The 9323-nt window shown below is 40.2% G+C and overlaps 1 long non-coding RNA gene across 8 annotated transcripts; it reads right to left on the bottom strand.

Annotated features, from left to right (window-relative positions):
• Positions 1–2410: 2410 nt before the first annotated feature.
• On the bottom strand, positions 2411–8078 carry LOC147973787 (uncharacterized). 8 transcript variants are annotated; one of them, XR_015603014.1, is made up of 9 exons: positions 7951–8078; positions 5613–5751; positions 5467–5526; positions 5312–5386; positions 4638–4690; positions 4278–4362; positions 4140–4207; positions 3152–3299; positions 2411–2889 (listed from the first exon to the last, which is right to left on the bottom strand). It is a non-coding gene; the product is annotated as an uncharacterized LOC147973787 (long non-coding RNA). The 8 variants fall into 8 exon arrangements; XR_015603018.1 differs by having other exon boundaries at positions 5312–5362; XR_015603016.1 differs by lacking the exon at positions 4140–4207.
• Between the last annotated feature and the right edge of the window lie 1245 nt (positions 8079–9323).

Raw genomic sequence — 9323 nt, 5'->3', positions numbered from 1 at the left:
AGAGAAGGAGTAGGAGAGGGAAAAGGGGGGGCGCCGCCCCCACCCCTTATCCAATTCGGATTGGCAAGGGGGGCACCTCCTATGGCCGGCCCTCTCTCCTCCACTAAGGCCTATGTTGGTCCATTACCTTCCCGGGGAGGTTCCGGTAACCCCCGGTACTCTGAAACTTATCTGAAACTTCCCGAAACCATTCCGGTGTCCGAATGTAACCTTCCAATATATGAATCTTGACCTCTCGACCATTTTGAGACTCCTCGTCATGTCCGCGATCTCATCCGGGACTCCGAGCAAACTTTAGTCATCAAATCACATAACTCATAATACAAATCGTCATCGAACGTTAAGCGTGCGGACCCTATGGGTTCGAGAACTATGTAGACATGACCGAGACACATCTCCGGCCAATAACCAATAGCGGAACCTGGATGCTCATATTGGCTCCTACATATTCTATGAAGATCTTTATCGGTCAAACCGCATAACAACATATGTTATTCCATTTGTCATCGGTATGTTACTTGCCCGAGATTCGATTGTCGGTATCATCATACCTAGTTCAATCTCGTTACCGGCAAGTCTCTTTACTCGTTCCATAATGCATCATCCCGTAACTAACTCATTAGTCACATTGCTTGCAAGGCTTATAGTGATGTGCATTACCTAGAGGGCCCAAAGATGCCTCTCCGATACACGGAGTGAAAAATCCTAATATCGATCTATGCCAACTCAACCAACACCATCGTACACATATGTAGAGCATCTTTATAATCACCCAGTTACATTGTGACGTTTGATAGCACACAAGGTGTTCCTTTGGTATTCGGGAGTTGCATAATCTCATAGTCAGAGGAACATGTATAAGTCATGAAGAAAGCAATACCAATAAAACTAAACGATCATTCTGCTAATGATGTGATCCCGTTCATCAAATGACAACACATGTCTATGGTTAGGAAACTTAACCATCTTTGATTAACGACCTAGTCAAGTAGAGGCATACTAGGGACACTCTGTTTGTCTATGTATTCACACATGTACCACGTTTCCGGTTAATACAATTATAGCATGAATAATAAACATTTATCATGATATAAGGAAATATAAATAAGAACTTTATTATTGCCTCTAGGGCATATTTCCTTCACTAACATGAAGTAAATATTGTCTTTTATTTATTTTATGTATTTTTAAAGGGTAGTTTGGTTGTAATCTTGTTTGCTAACCGAGTTGGACACAACTGCTTAAGAGAGAAGTTCAATTGGATGACATGAATGAATGGGCAGTTGTTACGCTTCAGAATATTCTAAAAAATAATTGCAAAGGCAACCATCAAACTATGTACATGGATAAAACTATTGAGTATTGACTGGCTAGAGTAACTGATCATGCACAACAACTGAAAATGTGAAACCCTCATCGACAAAACACCAACAACACAAATCATTGCTAGCAAGCTCGTGTGAGTAGATCCATACTTGTATGGAAGACCTCTATCTATACTATTAAATAGGAGAGTGTGGTCGTGATGGTATGTCATGGTTTGGTTTAGTTTCGTGTGTTTGTTGGTTTCATGTTAATTATAGATAGTATCGTCCTTTGGACACGAGGGCCGTGTTAATTATGGAGGGTATCATTCTTTGGATGGAAGAATCAGGTTACCTACGTAGAGTATTATTCTTTGGACAAGGGATCACATTCATCATGGAAAGTATCATAGAGCATTGGACCGGAGGATCTATACTATTAAATAGGAGTGCGTGGTCGTGATGGTATGTCATGGTTTGGTTTGCTTTCATTCGTCTATTGGTTTCGTGTTAATTATAGAGATTATCATATACTTTGGATAGGAGGGTCATGTCAATTATGGAGAGTATCATTCTCTGGACGGGAAGATCACCTTGCCTACATAGAGTATTATTCTTTGGACGGATCACGTTCATTATGGAATGTATCATCGAGCATTGGACGAGAGGATCATGTTAATTATGTGCAACATACTTTCGACGGGAGGATCACAGTACTTATGGAGTATGGAGAGTACCATTCTAATACGCCTCAAGTAGCGTTGAGACAATTTTTTGGGTGGCCCAATCTTTCACCGCACGCACAGACAGGTAGCAATGGGGTTGGTAGGAAAGAACGTAAAACAATAGATGATAGGATATGCTTGCAGGCGTATGTAGTAGCTAGATGAAATATAGTGGATTAATCAGAAGTACAGACGTGGTATAGTAGTACTAGGATAGATGGAGGGATTAAGCTAATGGCGATTAGCGGCGGCGACGACGGCAGAGTAATTAGACAGACGGAGACCGTGAACTAGTAGAACTAAAGGGAAAAAGAATGCAGAGTGGATCGACCCTTGCAGAATTGCTAGAACCAAAACCGAGCTTGTGTCTTGACGATCAACGCCACCGAAACACGATGCAATATCAAACCCTAATAAGGGACGCAAGAGCACAGATATGGCGCATCTATCAGATGCGTTTTCTGAGTATTTCCTTCAAAACTAAAAACCTCCTCTTTGCATGGCCACACGGCCTTTATTTATATAGGTGCACGCAGGCAACCTGGGCTAAGCCCGTAACTCACAAGGACACGAACAGACTTGAAAAAACTAATTAACTAGGAGCAAAACTAATATAGTAAATTCTCCATATAACCAGGAGACCTTCACATATATGGTTTGGACTGTCTATTTTGCATTTGACTGATTTTCAATTGGGTATCATTCAAATTTTCTGACCACTGTCCCGATGACACCTGTAATTGTAGAAAGCTACCGATAAAAAGAATGTATTCGTTTCCACGATACGGGTCGGGCTGGAAAGACCCGGTTGTCTACTAAACCTCTAGCCGATCTCTCCTAGCAGCTTTCCTGGACCACACCTGACAAAAGAGAAGAAAGAAAAAAACAGTTAAACCCCAGGCTTGAACTTGCCTCCCAAGAAAGTAAACAGATCTCACACCTCTTCCTCCCCGTCTAAACAGATCTCACCTAACACACAACCACCCTCTCCACACCCAGAACCAAACATAGGAGACACCATGGGAGGGGGGGGTTGAGAAGAAGATAGAATAGGAACAGCCATGGAAGAGGAGCATCAAGGCTGGGCAACAGCACAAAGACACATGGCAGATAGGGGTGTACCTGGAGAGAACACAGAGGGGGGATCTGCCACTAATTGCTGGACTCTACAGGAAGAACATCTAAGAAAGGATCCACATGTCAGCAAATCTTCTAAAAACTCCATTTTACTCCCAGTATGCTACCAATTTTGATTATTACATGAAGTTGACTGCACAAAACATGACAAGGAGATGATTAGTAACAGTGTAAAGGAGAAACTAGTAGTAAAATCATCAAAACAGAGAAAATCATCATAGTTACAGAACAGAAAATGGAGGAAAGAGCATGAAAACAGACCCCTTACAACTATCAAAAGCAGTAAAAAGACAAGACAAACAACAGCATGGTTTCAGTATACATTGCAAGTATCAGTTCAAACAAGCCCCTTACATCTATCAAAAAGCGGTGAAAAGACAAGACAGACAGCAACATGGTTTCAGTATACATTGCAAGTATCAGTTTAAATTTTCATTCATAGAGGAGTAATTACTGACAGTTTAATTTTCCTTGAAGGGTTACATATATTACTGGTGATTTCTGGCAGTTTAATTTTGGTGTTACTGCAGATGGAAAGCAAGCAAATAACATTCACAGAGGAGCAATTTCTCTCAATGTCACAAGAAGAACTTATCCTAAATGTGAGTTGCATTACATATATTACTGGTGATTTCTGGCAGTTTAATTTTGGTGTTACTGCAGATGGAAAGCAAGCAAATAACATTCACAGAGGAGCAATTTCTCTCAATGTCACAAGAAGAACTGATCCTGAATGTGAGTTGCATTAGCAAAATCAGTCAGAAACTTTAAGGAAAATCTATATACATGTAATTGAGAAGTTCAAATACTACTGCAGGATACATTTTCATTCACTGCGCTTCTACGATCTGACATTATATACAAGGTAAAAGAGACATACTACTCTGTACTATACACAAACGACATTGTTCATACAATGAACAAATATTAAAACTTTTGAAATGATACTTGCAGGTTCATTCAGGGAATTCACCTGTGAACACATATCAACAAAGAGAGGAAGTGTCCGGGAAAGACACATACGACAACACCGGCGCAGAACTTGATTCAAATGTAAAATCGCATATTAGGTTACAAAAATTCATAATGGGAACAAAGAGACTAAATTTACCTTCTCTGTGCAGACATTGCAACAAATGCATCAAGACATAGCAACTAAAGAACAAGCAACAGAACCAAACCCCTGGGACACAAACCTATTTGACAACATTCAATTGGAGCAGGTAAATTGCAGAAATTTCAAGAGATCAATGTACATATCATACATGAAAAACTACAAGGAGATCAATGTAGACTAATTGACATAAGCGAAATGAGCAGATCATTGAAGATGATGAACCCACTACAACAGCAGCAACATCTCAATCAACTACTACAGCAAGTGCATCAAACACAGAATCAACAGACACTAGAGCGCTCACTGACACAAGAGAAAACACTGAAGAACAAAGAGGAGGTCCTGAGGACTCACGTGAAGAACACAAAGACAATGCCTTTCTCGATGAAGAAGACATTGAGAAGTTCCTGCAAAATGAAGAAGATGTTGCATCAGAGGGCAATCTGATGAACATTAGTAGCAATTTGAAGCCGCATATGGGCATGCAGTTCAAAACAAAAGAAGAAGGGCAAGAATATTTCAATTTTTACTCAAAAGTTGTTGGGTTTTCAGTGGCTACAGTAGCAGCATCAAGAACCATAAGCAAAAAAAGGAATAATGAGGTTACAAGAATTACTATGAAGTGCAACAAATATGGAAAGACAAAGGAAATGATAGAGTATGTGTAGTGCCTACAAGAAAATCTACAGTCATTGCAAAAACAGACTACAAAGTGGTGATGGTCATAACTGACAAAGGAGGTGCATGGGAAATTACTAGACTAGAACTAGAACACAACCACGAGTTGACCCCAAACAACAGATAATCCTCAATGACATCTTTATACTTTGGGCGCAAACCATCGACAACACCAGAGAAAAACTTCCCAGAATATCTAGTGAAAGTAGAACAAACGGGGAAATCAGAAGACCGCTTCATCCTCCACAAAAACAAAAGAACAAGAGCATTACAAAAAATGGACTTCATTGCGGAAAATTTAAAAACAAATAGAGAAAGATAAGATAAAGTGCATCAAAAAGAATACTAACCACATTTCTTCTTCCAACACTTGATAACTTCCTCTTCAAACATTTCACTTTCTGAAGAAAAAAATACAAAGACAACTAATAATCAGCAACAAAATGATTAGACATCAGAAATAACAACACATAAACTCAAAAACAACACAAATAAATACACATACATGATCCATATAGAAGTCAAAGAGAGCTTTTTCAAGCCCTCCATCATCACTAGATATTTCCTGACAAAGGCAAAATATAAACATAAATTGAAAAATTGAAAAGAAAAATAATAATTTAAAACTAGGGAAGCAAAAGAAATAAATACCAAGGACATAGGATGAGAACCATCGGCTACAAAATCATTAGGAACAAAAGGATCATTTAGAGAACCATCACTCTCAAGAGAAGAGACTAGAGGTACTTCCTTGTGAGATGCTTTCCGCAGCCTCCCCGTTGAACCAAACCTAAAAATACAAAAGGCAAAAATCATTAGACAAATGAAGCAGAAGCAAGCACTAGCCGATATGTTACAGACCTCAACCACACAAAAAGTAAAGTGAAAATACTCTATGGGATTTATGCAACAATTACAGTCCTAACCCGCACAAAATACACTGTAATCCCTACCACGAATTACAGTCCTCACCCACACAAATTACAGTGTAAAACTTTGCCGATTTACATTGTAACCCTATGGTTAATTACACTGTGAAGCCAAAAATTACAGTCCTCACCCACACAAAATTACAGTTTAAAACTCTGCTGATTTACAGAGTAAACCCTATGACTAATTCTACAGTAAAAGTATAGGAAAATACACTGTAATCCATACCAAAAATACAGTCCTCACGCACACAAAATTACAGTGTAAAACTCTGCTGATTTACAGTGTAAACCCTATGACTAATTACACAGTAAAAGTATAGGAAAATACACTGTAATCCATACCAAAAATTACAGTCCTCACCCACACAAAATTACAGTGCAAAACTCTGCTGATTTACAGTGTAAGCCCTATGACTAATTACACAGTAAAAGTATAGGAAAATACACTGTAATCCCTACCACGAATTACAGTCCTCACCCACACAAATTACAGTGTAAAACTCTGTCGATCTACACTGTAACCCTATGGTTAATTACACTGTAAAGCTCCATGAAAAACACTGTAATCCCTACCGCGAATTACAGTCCTAACCCACACAGAATTACAGTGCAAAACTCTGCTGATCTAGACTGCAACCCTATGGTTAATTACACTGTAAAGCTGCATGAAAATACACAGTAATCCCTACCAAAAATTACAGTCCTAACCTACACACATTACAGTGTAAAAACTCTGCCGATTTACACTGTAAGCCGGATAATTACACTGTAAAACTCCAGAAATACACTGTAATGCCTACCACATATTACAGTCCTCAAACATACAAAATACAGTGTAATCCTCTACAAAAATACAGTGCAAAAGCCGGATGATCTACGACAAACTGAAATTACAGTACTCAGACACACAAAATACAGCATAATTACAGTGCAAATACAGAACTCAAACGCACAACTTGCAGTGTAAAACTTTGGTAAAATTATGAAAATTACAGTCCTCAAACATAAAAACTTACAAAAATGTAACAATGCTGAAATTACAGTCCTTCAATGAGTAAAACTCCGGATAATTACATAGTAAGGCCCTGTTTGATAGCAAAGTATTTTCTAAGTATTTTGAGAATACTACAGTTTTTGAGATTACCACAGTTTTATTTACAATGAGCTGTTTGGTTGCCCCTAACAACTATGCTTTTAATATTGTAGTATTGAGCAAACTGCAGTTTTTTCTCTGCATAAAAAGAAGAACTCCAAACCTCTTTTTTTAAAACAGAGCTTAAGTCATGCAAAGACTCTGGTGATTACAGTCATAATTACAGTCCCCAAACAACAATAAAAACACTGTAAAACTCTGGTTACTTACAGTCCAACACCACTAGCACACTTACGGTCATTCAACCACACAAAAATGCAAGTCAAACAGTCTACAGTGAACTTCAAATATACATTACAATATTCATCATGCATAAAGTACAACTATGAAACTAAGGGGAAATACATACTAAGATGGAGATACAATGACAATCAGAGACGAACTACAGACTAAAATACAACAATACATAAGCATGGCAAAAAACTGGGGGGTTACAGTGTAAATTCATGGGTTTGAGCGCTGTAAAAAATGGGTGGTAATACAACACCAATACATGGAGTAGTCAGATGACTGACACAGCTAACACTAAACATCAACAACGAGCAGATCGAACTCTAAAAACCTAAAACTAACACCCCACACAAGGGATTCGCGGCGAACTGAAGAGAGCGCATGGGACCCGTAGTAATCTGACGCCAGCAGGGGGGATTCCGCGACGAACTGACACCAACAGAGGGGATTTCACCGGTAAAATGACCTCGACAGAGGGGATCCGGCGGCGAACTCCATAGATGAGCATTGGCTAACAACAAACCACGCTGACCAACCGCTAATAATCATCAAAAATCAACAGGATCCACACCACCAACAACAAAACGACTGCTAGAACTCTAGATCTGAAACCTACGCGACCAAATCGAAGCAAAACTCATGGGGGAAAGGGAGAGCGACAACGGGAACTAACCAGGGGAGCAATCAGGTCCGAGGTGAGAGGGACCTCGCCGCCGCCGCTCGACCGCCTCCGCCGCTCGAGCGTTTCCCCTCCTCCGCCGCTCACCTCTCTGCCCCCTTTCGAAACAGTACCGCCCAAATGAAAATGGAAGAATTCAAAAGGAAAAGAGGGAGAAAGGAAAAGGAAAAAAACGGGCGTCCAGTAACGGGCAGACCCGATAAACCGCACCCGACGAAATAAAATCGAACCCGGTTCAAAAGGACAACCAACCACAAAACCACAGATCTCAGCGTGAATAACAGCGCGCAATCGGACGGCCAAGAATTTGAATGATAGCCAATTGAAAATCACTCGACTAAAAAATAGCAAAATCGTTAATTAATTCCAAGGAGGTGGAGTCCAAAAGTTTGGCCTGATATCTTCCGTGGGTGGTGTTGCTGGCGATTGATATTTAACCAAACGTTGTAGCATTGACTGACATGCTCGCGGTACGGGCCCAAGTATACCTGCGCCTGTTCTCCTCATGCCAGCTGCTACTCCACGTTGTGTTGGTATGATATATTTTCTACAGCCCGAGTCGCATGCATGCTTCTCAGCCGTGACCTTCTCTGATGGTGCAATAATATTAGCTACATAGTTAGGGGTGATCACATGATCCACTCCCCCTTCACGCGAAACCGTCCTCGATTTCGGGGCACTCTTAAAAATCTCCTTGTGTATGGCAAACAGAGGATCAATCTTGATAGCGTTGTTACCCATGGGCTGCAGCACACATTTGATGCCAACATCTCAAAACACATAAGTGTTGGATCTCCCCTCATGTATAGCATTGCGATCATATTGCCACGGACGACCCAATAGCAACTGACACACATCCATTGGCACAACATCACAAATCACCTCATCATAATATATGCCAATATTGAACTTTACACGTACCTTGTGAGTCACCTTCAGTCGTCCGGAGTTGTACAACCACTCAATGCAATGTGGTTGCGGATGTGGCCATGTCTTCAATCCTAAAGCGTCAACCACACGCTTGCTTATGATGTTGGTGTAGCTCCCTCCATCAATAATCAACTTGCAACACTTGTTGTTGATTCGGCATTGTGACTGAAAATATTTCCACCATTGTCCCGTGCTTGGAATTTGATCCTCTTTAGCTCGTTGCACCATGATGCATGGCAGATCATAATCCAAAGGATAGCACATGATAGGATTAGATTCCCTTTCCTCTTGCTTGGGCTCATCAGACTCTGAGTCAGTTTTGTCTTCGGAAACATATCCATCATTAACAAGGAGCACTCTCTTCTTGTTCGGACAATCAATGCGTTTGTGTCCCCTACCTCCACATGTGTAACACACAATCTCACTAGTATGCGTAG

The sequence above is a fragment of the Triticum urartu genome, chromosome 5A (genome assembly GCF_056163025.1).
Source record: "Triticum urartu cultivar PI428250 chromosome 5A, HENAU_Tu73, whole genome shotgun sequence".
Lineage (NCBI taxonomy): Eukaryota > Viridiplantae > Streptophyta > Magnoliopsida > Poales > Poaceae > Triticum > Triticum urartu.
Note: the sequence above shows the minus strand (reverse complement) of the source record. Positions and strands in the feature narration are given on the sequence as shown.